Source organism: Archocentrus centrarchus, chromosome 24 (genome assembly GCF_007364275.1).
Source record: "Archocentrus centrarchus isolate MPI-CPG fArcCen1 chromosome 24, fArcCen1, whole genome shotgun sequence".
Taxonomy (NCBI): Eukaryota; Metazoa; Chordata; class Actinopteri; order Cichliformes; family Cichlidae; genus Archocentrus; species Archocentrus centrarchus.
Window position 1 is genome coordinate 26,587,056 of NC_044369.1, and position 10,272 is coordinate 26,597,327.

The 10,272-nt window shown below is 36.6% G+C and overlaps 3 long non-coding RNA genes across 3 annotated transcripts; all 3 read right to left on the reverse strand.

Moving 5' to 3' along the window:
- Window positions 1-956: 956 nt before the first annotated feature.
- Window positions 957-2,496, reverse strand: LOC115773901 (uncharacterized). Its single transcript, XR_004019131.1, has 4 exons — window positions 2,481-2,496; window positions 1,527-1,676; window positions 1,247-1,414; window positions 957-1,010 (listed from the first exon to the last, which is right to left on the reverse strand). It is a non-coding gene; the product is annotated as an uncharacterized LOC115773901 (long non-coding RNA).
- Window positions 2,497-2,513: 17 nt separating this feature from the next.
- On the reverse strand, window positions 2,514-3,117 carry LOC115773904 (uncharacterized). Its single transcript, XR_004019134.1, has 3 exons — window positions 3,065-3,117; window positions 2,785-2,952; window positions 2,514-2,549 (listed from the first exon to the last, which is right to left on the reverse strand). It is a non-coding gene; the product is annotated as an uncharacterized LOC115773904 (long non-coding RNA).
- A 4,002-nt stretch (window positions 3,118-7,119) lies between these two features.
- LOC115773902 (uncharacterized) lies at window positions 7,120-9,851 on the reverse strand. The gene is made up of 3 exons (XR_004019132.1): window positions 9,737-9,851; window positions 7,398-7,565; window positions 7,120-7,155 (listed from the first exon to the last, which is right to left on the reverse strand). It is a non-coding gene; the product is annotated as an uncharacterized LOC115773902 (long non-coding RNA).
- Window positions 9,852-10,272: the final 421 nt, after the last annotated feature.

Here is a 10,272-nt window from a genome sequence, read left to right on the forward strand (position 1 = left end):
CATAAATAAGATCAAGTCTTACATGTGGTGAAGTCAGGTCTTCTATTATTAAAGATTCAGAGATGGTTTGGGGGAATGAGACATTTTCAGAATGTCTCTGAGTACATCACTGAAGTTTGGGGGCACACTGTTTACTGGGATGACCAATTCAAGGACTATCTCAAAGTTCACTGTGAAGGAGAAAAGGAGACAATCCATTGCATATAATATTTCATGTAAGCGTTGGCAACTTGCTCTCAGTTTATTCATTTTGACTTCACATCAAAGCATCATATTCTATAGTCTATATTCCAGGTGATGTCATTGAGGACTTGAAGTAGAACAGATTTGAAAACTGAATGTTAAAATAACAAATACAGTTTGGCATTAAAAACAGTTTGGTTAGGTTATAAAATATCATGGCTTGGTTGAAAATACAGCAGCTGCCACATCATTTAAAAGTGTCTTCTTGGTGGCCATGTTGAGGCCTCCTGCTTCTCTAGACAAAATATGTGTGCCAGACACTTTGTATTAAAATACATGCTTTGTAAATTTGTGCTTGAGTGCATAAAAAAATGAGAAAATTGATGTCCATAGAAACAAAAATGGCTTGCTAGACCTGTGACAATTTCACAAACTGCCATGACATTGGGCTGCTCAATTCTGTCCACACTGTGTTCTTAAAGAAGGGTTTTTAATTTGTTAATATTGCATGATACCTCAGTCATATAAAGTAAAACTAGAGTGTTTACAATACAATACACAGGCTTCCTTGATAGGAATTGATATATTAAATATGATTTACATATTATTAAGATATGAAACAACTGTCATTATGAATAAATGAATGCTGTTTTAGTTGTGTAAATGTTTCCTTAATACAGTGACTACAGATGGGATTGAACTATAGCTCTGCAAATAAGTGACCAAGATGTTTGTCATACCTGGTAGTGGGTAGTGGTGGTGTGGTGGTGGTGATGGTGTTGGTGGTGATGGTGTTGGTGGTGTTGGTGTTGAACATGGAGTGATACCTGTGGAGCAACATTAGAGATTTAATTATTTAATGTTCAGGCCCGAAACTAAAAACATAACTTGGCTATTTTCAAATATGGTTGATCAGACATGGGTACACATTTAACACAATGTTTAACCACTCTCATAGCAAGACATTTGTAAGTCAGACATTGTTGGCAAGTTTGCTTATTGATTGATTTGGTAAAGGCAATGTTCTGTGTCATTTCAAAATCTAGAAGATTTCTGTGCTTACTTGTGATTGGTTCACAGAACTCTCCACCAGGAGGAAGCCCTGCTATGCACCCACAGGTCTGGGAGATGACATCACTACAGGCACCATATTTGTCACACTTGTCACATGACCAAGCAAACTGCTGCTCACACTGACACTGCAGTCCTCCAGTGGAGTTTGGATAGCACCCTTTTCAAGACATTTAAAAGAATGAATGAACATAGTTCATGAATCATACAGCACCATATAAAAGCATGAAATTATGAGTTTAAAAATCACATGAATAAGATCAAGTCCTTACATGTGGTGAAGTTCAGCTCTGTTATTATTAGAGACCCAGAGATGGTTTGGGGGAATGAGACATTTTTCAGAATTTGTCTGAGTACATCACTGAAATTTGGGGGCACACTGGATACTGGGATGACCAATTCAAGGACTATCTCAAAGTCCACTGTGAAGGAGGAAAGTAGACAATCCATCACATAAATATTTCATACAAGCATTGACAACTTGCTCTCAGTTTATTCATTTTATGTTCATCTAATTCAATTGAGAGTTTACATCAAAGCATCATATTCTATATTCCAAGTGATGCCATTGAGGACTTGAAGTAGAAAAGATTTGAAAACTGAAGGAAGGATTTAAAGCATGATATGTCCCCTTTAAATAAAATATGTCAGGTATTTACAGTTTGCATTGACAACAATTTGTTTAGGTTTATAAAAATGTCATGGTTTGGTTGAAAATACAACAGCTGCCACACATATAAAGGTGTTTCTTGGTGGCCATGTTGATGCCACCCTGCTTTGTCTAGACAAATATGTGTGCCAGAAAGTTCACATTTGAAATACATGACTTCTAAATTGTGCACATGTATATGAAATGAGACAATGGATGTCCATGAAAACAAAAAGTGGCTTGCTAGGTTTGTGACAATGTCACAAACTGCCATGACATTGGGCTGCTCAATTCTGTCCACACTGTGTTTCTTAAAGAAGGGTTTTTAATTTGTTAATATTGCACTATAACTCAGTCATATAAAGCAAAATAGAGGTGTTTATAATACAATACAAAGGCTTCCTTGATAGAATAGCCATGTATACATATGTGATTTACATATTATTAAGATGTGAAACAATTGTCATTATGAATCAGTGAATGCTGGTTTAGTTGTGTAAATGTTTCCTTAATACAGTGACTACAAATAGGATTGAACTATAGCTCTGCAAATAAGTGACCAAGATGTTTGTCATACCTGGTAGTGGTGGTGGTGTGGTGGTTGGTGTTGGTGGTGGTGGTGTTGGTGTTGAACATGGAGTGATACCTGTGGAGCAACATTAGAGATTTAATTATTTATGTTCAGGCCCGAAACTAAAAACTAACTTTGGCTATTTTCCAAATCTGGTTGATCAGACATGGGTACACATTTAACACAATGTTTCCACTCTCATAGCAAGACATTTGTAAGTCAGACATTGTTGGCAAGTTTGTTTATCAATTGATGATTTGGTAAAGGCAATGTTCTGTGTCATTTCAAAATCTAGAAGTTCAGTGCTTACTTGTGATTGGTTCACAAAACTCTCCACCAGGAGGAAGCCCTTTTATGCACCCACAGGTCTGGGAGATGACATCACTACACGCACCATATTCATCACACTTGTCACATGACCAAGCAAACTGCTGCTCACACTGACACTGCAGTCCTCCAGTGGAGTTTGGATAGCACCCTTTTCAAGACATTTAAAGAATGACTGAACACAGTTCATGAATCATACAGTGCCATATAAACAGCATGAACTTATGAGTTTAAAAATCATATGAATAAGATCAAGTCCTTACATGTGGTGAAGTTCAGCTCTGTTATTATTAGAGACCCAGAGATGGTTTGGGGGAATGAGACATTTTCAGAATTTGTCTAAGTACATCACTGAAATTTGGGGGCACACTGGATACTGGGATGACCAATTCAAGGACTATCTCAAAGTCCACTGTGAAGGAGGAAAGTAGACAATCCATCACATATAATATTCATACAAGCATTGACAACTTGCTCTCAGTTTATTCATTTTATGTTCATCTAATTCAATTGGGAGTTTTCATCAAAGCATCATATTCTATATTGTATATTCCAAGTGATGTCACTGAGGACTTGAAGTAGAACAGTTGAAAGTACAAGTTGTCTGATTTGAAAATTGAATGTTAAAAAACAAATACAGTTTGGCATTAACAACAGTTTTGTTAGACTCATAAAAATGTCATGGTTTGGTTGAAAATACAACAGCTGCCACATCATATAAAAGTGCTTTCTTGGCGGACATGTTGAGGCCTCTCTGCTTTCTGTAGACAAAATATGTGTGCCAGAAAGTTCACATTCGAAATACATGACTTCTAAATTTGTGCACATGTACATAAAAATGAGACAATGGATGTCCATGAATATAAAAGTGGCTTGCTAGGTTTGTGACGATGTCACAAACTGCCATGACATTGGGCTGCTCAATTCTGTCCACACTGTGTTCTTAAAGAATGTTTTTTTATTTGTTAATATTGCACTATAACTCAGTCATATAAAGCAAAACTAGAGGGTTTACAATACAATACACAGGCTTCCTTGATAAGAATAGCCACGTATAAATATGTGATTTACATATTATTAAGATGTGAAACAATTGTCATTATGAATCAATGAATGCTGGTTTCGTTGTGTAATGTTTCCTTAATACAGTGACTACAAATAGGATTGAACTATAGCTCTGCAAATAAGTGACCAAGATGTTTGTCATACCTGGTAGTGGTGGTGGTGTTGGTGTTGGTGTTGGTGGTGTTGGTGGTGGTGGTGTTGGTGTTGAACATGGAGTGATACCTGTGGAGCAACATTAGAGATTTAATTATTTATGTTCAGGCCCGAAACTAAAAACCATAACTTTGGCTATTTTCCAAATCTGGTTGATCAGACATGGGTACACATTTAACACAATGTTTAACCACTCTCATAGCAAGACATTTGTAAGTCAGACATTGTTGGCAAGTTTGTTTATCAATTGATTGATTTGGTAAAGGCAATGTTCTGTGTCATTTCAAAATCTAGAAGATTTCAGTGCTTACTTGTGATTGGTTCACAAAACTCTCCACCAGGAGGAAGCCCTTTATGCACCCACAGGTCTGGGAGATGACATCACTACACGCACCATATTCATCACACTTGTCACATGACCAGCAAACTGCTGCTCACACTGACACTGCAGTCCTTCAGTGGAGTTTGGATAGCACCCTTTTCAAGACATTTAAAAGAATGACTGAACACAGTTCATGAATCATACAGTGCCATATAAACAGCATGAAATTATGAGTTTAAAAATCATATGAATAAGATCAAGTCCTTACATGTGGTGAAGTTCAGCTCTGTTATTATTAGAGACCCAGAGATGGTTTGGGGGAATGAGACATTTTTCAGAATTTGTCTAAGTACATCACTGAAATTTGGGGGCACACTGGATACTGGGATGACCAATTCAAGGACTATCTCAAAGTCCACTGTGAAGGAGGAAAGTAGACAATCCATCACATATAATATTTCATACAAGCATTGACAACTTGCTCTCAGTTTATTCATTTTATGTTCATCTAATTCAATTGGGAGTTTCATCAAAGCATCATATTCTATATTGTATATTCCAAGTGATGTCACTGAGGACTTGAAGTAGAACAGTTGAAAGTACAAGTTGTCTGATTTGAAAATTGAATGTTAAAATAACAAATACAGTTTGGCATTAACAACAGTTTTGTTAGACTCATAAAAATGTCATGGTTTGGTTGAAAATACAACAGCTGCCACATCATATAAAGGTGCTTTCTTGGCGGACATGTTGAGGCTCTCTGCTTTCTGTAGACAAAATATGTGTACCAGAAATTTCACATTCGAAATACATGACTTCTAAATTTGTGCACATGTACATAAAAATGAGACAATGGATGTCCATGAATAAAAAGTGGCTTGCTAGGTTTGTGACGATGTCACAAACTGCCATGACATTGGGCTGCTCAATTCTGTCCACACTGTGTTTCTTAAAGAATGTTTTTTATTTGTTAATATTGCACTATAACTCAGTCATAAAGCAAAACTAGAGGTGTTTACAATACAATACACAGGCTTCCTTGATAAGAATAGCCACGTATAAATATGTGATTTACATATTATTAACATGAAAAACATTTGTCATTATGAATCAATGAATGCTGATTTAGTTGTTTAAATGTTTCCTTAATACAGTGACTACAGATGGGATTGAACTATAGCTCTGCAAATAAGTGACCAAGATGTTTGTCATACCTGGTGGTGGTGGTGGAGTTGTTGGTGGTGTTCTTGTTGAACATGGAGTGATACCTGTGGAGCAACAGATTACATTTTTAATGTTCAGGCCTGAAACTTAAAACCATAACTTTGGCTATTTTCCAAATCTGGTTGATCAGACATGGGTACACATTTAACACAATGTTTAACCACTCTCATAGCAAGACATTTGTAAGTCAGACATTGTTGGCAAGTTTGTTTATCAATTGATTGATTGGTAAAGGCAATGTTCTGTGTCATTTCAAAATCTAGAAGATTTCAGTGCTTACTTGTGATTGGTTCACAAAACTCTCCACCAGGAGGAAGCCCTTTTATGCACCCACAGGTCTGGGAGATGACATCACTACATGCACCATATTCATCACACTTGTCACATGACCAAGCAAATTGCTGCTCACACTGACACTGCAGTCCTCCAGTGGAGTTGGATAGCACCCTTTTCAAGACATTTAAAAGAATGACTGAACACAGTTCATGAATCATACAGTGCCATATAAACAGCATGAAATTATGAGTTTAAAAATCATATGAATAAGATCAAGTCCTTACATGTGGTGAAGTTCAGCTCTGTTATTATTAGAGACCCAGAGATGGTTTGGGGGAATGAGACATTTTTCAGAATTTGTCTGAGTACATCACTGAAATTTGGGGGCACACTGGATACTGGGATGACCAATTCAAGGACTATCTCAAAGTCCACTGTGAAGGAGGAAAGTAGACAATCACATATAATATTTCATACAAGCATTGACAACTTGCTCTCAGTTTATTCATTTTATGTTCATCTAATTCAATTGGGAGTTTTCATCAAAGCATCATATTCTATATTGTATATTCCAAGTGATGTCACTGAGGACTTGAAGTAGAACAGTTGAAAGTACAAGTTGTCTGATTTGAAAATTGAATGTTAAAATAACAAATACAGTTTGGCATTAACAACAGTTTTGTTAGACTCATAAAAATGTCATGGTTTGGTTGAAAATACAACAGCTGCCACATCATATAAAGGTGCTTTCTTGGCGGACATGTTGAGGCCTCTCTGCGTTCTGTAGACAAAATATGTGTGCCAGAAAGTTCACATTTGAAATACATGACTTCTAAATTTGTGCACATGTACATAAAAATGAGACAATTGATGTCCATGGAAACAAAAAGTGGCTTGCTAGGTTTGTGACGATGTCACAAACTGCCATGACATTGGGCTGCTAATTCTGTCCACACTGTTTCTTAAAGAAGGGTTTTTAATTTGTTAATATTGCACTATAACTCAGTCATAAAGCAAAACTAGAGGTGTTTATAATACAATACAAAGGCTTCCTTGATAAGAATAGCAATGTATACATATGTGATTTACATATTATTAAGATGTGAAACAATTGTCATTATGAATCAATGAATGCTGGTTTAGTTGTGTAAATGTTTCCTTAATACAGTGACTACAAATAGGATTGAACTGTAGCTCTGCAAATAAGTGACCAAGATGTTTGTCATACCTGGTAGTGGTGGTGGTGTGGTGTGGTGTGGTGTTGGTGGGTTGGTGTTGGTGGTGGTGGTGTTGGTGTTGAACATGGAGTGATACCTGTGGAGCAACATTAGAGATTTAATTATTTATGTTCAGGCCCGAAACTAAAAACCATAACTTTGGCTATTTTCCAAATCTGGTTGATCAGACATGGGTACACATTTAACACAATGTTTAACCACTCTCATAGCAAGACATTTGTAAGTCAGACATTGTTGGCAAGTTTGTTTATCAATTGATTGATTTGGTAAAGGCAATGTTCTGTGTCATTTCAAAATCTAGAAGATTTCAGTGCTTACTTGTGATTGGTTCACAAAACTCTCCACCAGGAGGAAGCCCTTTTATGCACCCACAGGTCTGGGAGATGACATCACTACACGCACCATATTCATCACACTTGTCACATGACCAAGCAAACTGCTGCTCACACTGACACTGCAGTCCTCCAGTGGAGTTTGGATAGCACCCTTTTCAAGACATTTAAAAGAATGACTGAACACAGTTCATGAATCATTCACCATATAAGCATCATGAAATATGAATTCAAAGATCACATAAATAAGATTAAGTCCTTACATGTGGTGAAGTTCAGGTCTTCTATTATTAAAGATTCAGAGATGGTTTGGGGGAATGAGACACTTTTCAGAATGTCTCTGAGTACTCACTGAATTTGGGGGCACACTGGATACTGGGATGTCCAATTCAAGGACTATCTCAAAGTCCACTGTGAAGGAGGAAAGTAGACAATCAATCTCCAACAATATTCACATAAAAATGTTGGCAACTTTCTCTCAGTTTATTCACTTTATGTTTTCTAAGTCAACTGAGACTTTACATCAAAGCACTGTAGTCTATATTCCAAGTGATGTCTTTCAGGACTTGAAGTAGAACAGTTGTAATCCTTTCAAACAGCTCGTGAGCAGATGTAATAGAATTAATTGTGCTCATCTATGTATGTTAACAAATATTTTATTCAGATAAGTACAAGTGGTCTGATTTGAAAATTGAATGTTAAAACAACAATACTTAGGACACAGTATCAAAACATGGAAGACCTATTCTGTTGTTGGACATCAGATACTCTAAGAAGAAAACAATGGTTTCAATTTGGAGTTTGGGAAATAGTCACAACCCTTAATCCATTCATTTGTGTTTCTGGACATACATTTTACATTATTTCAAACACATTGATGCAAGCAGTTTTATTCCTACAATTAACTGCTTCCTATGTAACATTATACATATTAACCTGCCCATGAATGCCTCTGAAGCAACGTGGGATTTAGCTTCTTGTCCAAGGATACTTTGGCATGCAGACTGGAGCAGTCAGGGATCGAATCACCAACCTTCCAGTTGGTACATGACCTGCTCTACCTCCTGAGCCACAGGCACCCAAGTCAGAGTCCCAAGTTTGACTCATACACATTGCAGATTTTCACACATCTTGTTTATCATTTCAGAATGTATTATTCAATAAAATATGTCAGGTGGTTACAGTTTAGCATTAACAACAATTTGGTTAGGTTTATAAAAATGTCATGGTTTGGTTGAAAATACAACAGCTGCCACATCATATAAAGGTGTTTTCTTGGTGGCCATGTTGATGCCACCATGCTTTGTCTAGACAAAATATGTGTACCAGAAAGTTCACATTTGAAATACATGACTTCTAAATTGGTGCACATGTACAAAAATGAGACAATGGATGTCCATGGAAACAAAAAGTGGCTTGCTAGGTTTGTGACGATTTCACAAACTGCCATGACATTGGGCTGCTCAATTCTGTCCACACTGTGTTTCTTAAAGAATGTTTTTTATTTGTTAATATTGCACTATAAATCAGTCATATAAAGCAAAACTAGAGGTGTTTACACTAAAATACAAAGGCTTCCTTGATAAGAATAGCCACGTATAAATATGTGATTTACATATTATTAAGATGTGAAACAATTGTCATTATGAATAAATGAATGCTGGTTTAGTTGTGTAAATGTTTCCTTAATACAGTGACTACAGATGGGATTGAACTATAGCTCTGAAAATAAGGAACCAAGATGTTTGTCATACCTGGTAGTGGTGGTGGTGTTGGTGGTGTTGGTGTTGAACATGGAGTGATACCTGTGGAGCAACATTAGAGATTTAATTATTTAATGTTCAGGGTTGAAACCTAACACCATAACTTTGGCTATTTTCCAGATATGGTTGATCAGACATGGGTACACATTTAACACAATATTTAACCACTCTCATAGCAAGACATTTGTAAGTCAGACGTTGTTGGCAAGCTTGTTTATTGATTGATTTGGTAAGGCAATGTTCTGTGTCATTTTCAAAATCTAGAAGATTTCTGTGCTTCTTGTGATTGGTTCACAGAACTCTCCACCAGGAGGAAGCCCTTTTATGCACCCACAGTGTGGGAGATGACATCACTACATGCACCCTATTTGTCACACTTGTCACATGACCAAGCAAACTGCTGCTCACACTGACACCTGCAGTCCTTCAGTGGAGTTTGGATAGCACCCTTTTCAAGACATTTAAAAAAATGACTGAACACAGTTCATGAATCATACAGCACCATATAACAGCCATTGAAATTATGAGTTTAAAAATCATATGAATAAGATCAAGTCCTTACATGTGGTGAAGTTCAGCTCTGTTATTATTAGAGACCCAGAGATGGTTTGGGGGAATGAGACATTTTTCAGAATTTGTCTGAGTACATCACTGAAATTTGGGGGCACACTGGATACTGGATGACCAATTCAAGGACTATCTCAAAGTCCACTGTGAAGGAGGAAAGTAGACAATCCATCACATATAATATTTCATACAAGCATTGACAACTTGCTCTCAGTTTATTCATTTTATGTTCATCTAATTCAATTGAGAGTTTACATCAAAGCATCATATTCTATATTGTATATTCCAAGTGATGTCACTGAGGACTTGAAGTAGAACAGTTGAAAGTACAAGTTGTCTGATTGAAAATTGAATGTTAAAATAACAAATACAGTTGGCATTACAACAGTTTTGTTAGACTCATAAAAATGTCATGGTTTGGTTAAAATACAACAGCTGCCACATCATATAAAGGTGCTTCTTGGCGGACATGTTGAGGCCTCTCTGCTTTCTGTAACAAAATATGTGTGCCAGAAAGTTCACATTCGAAAT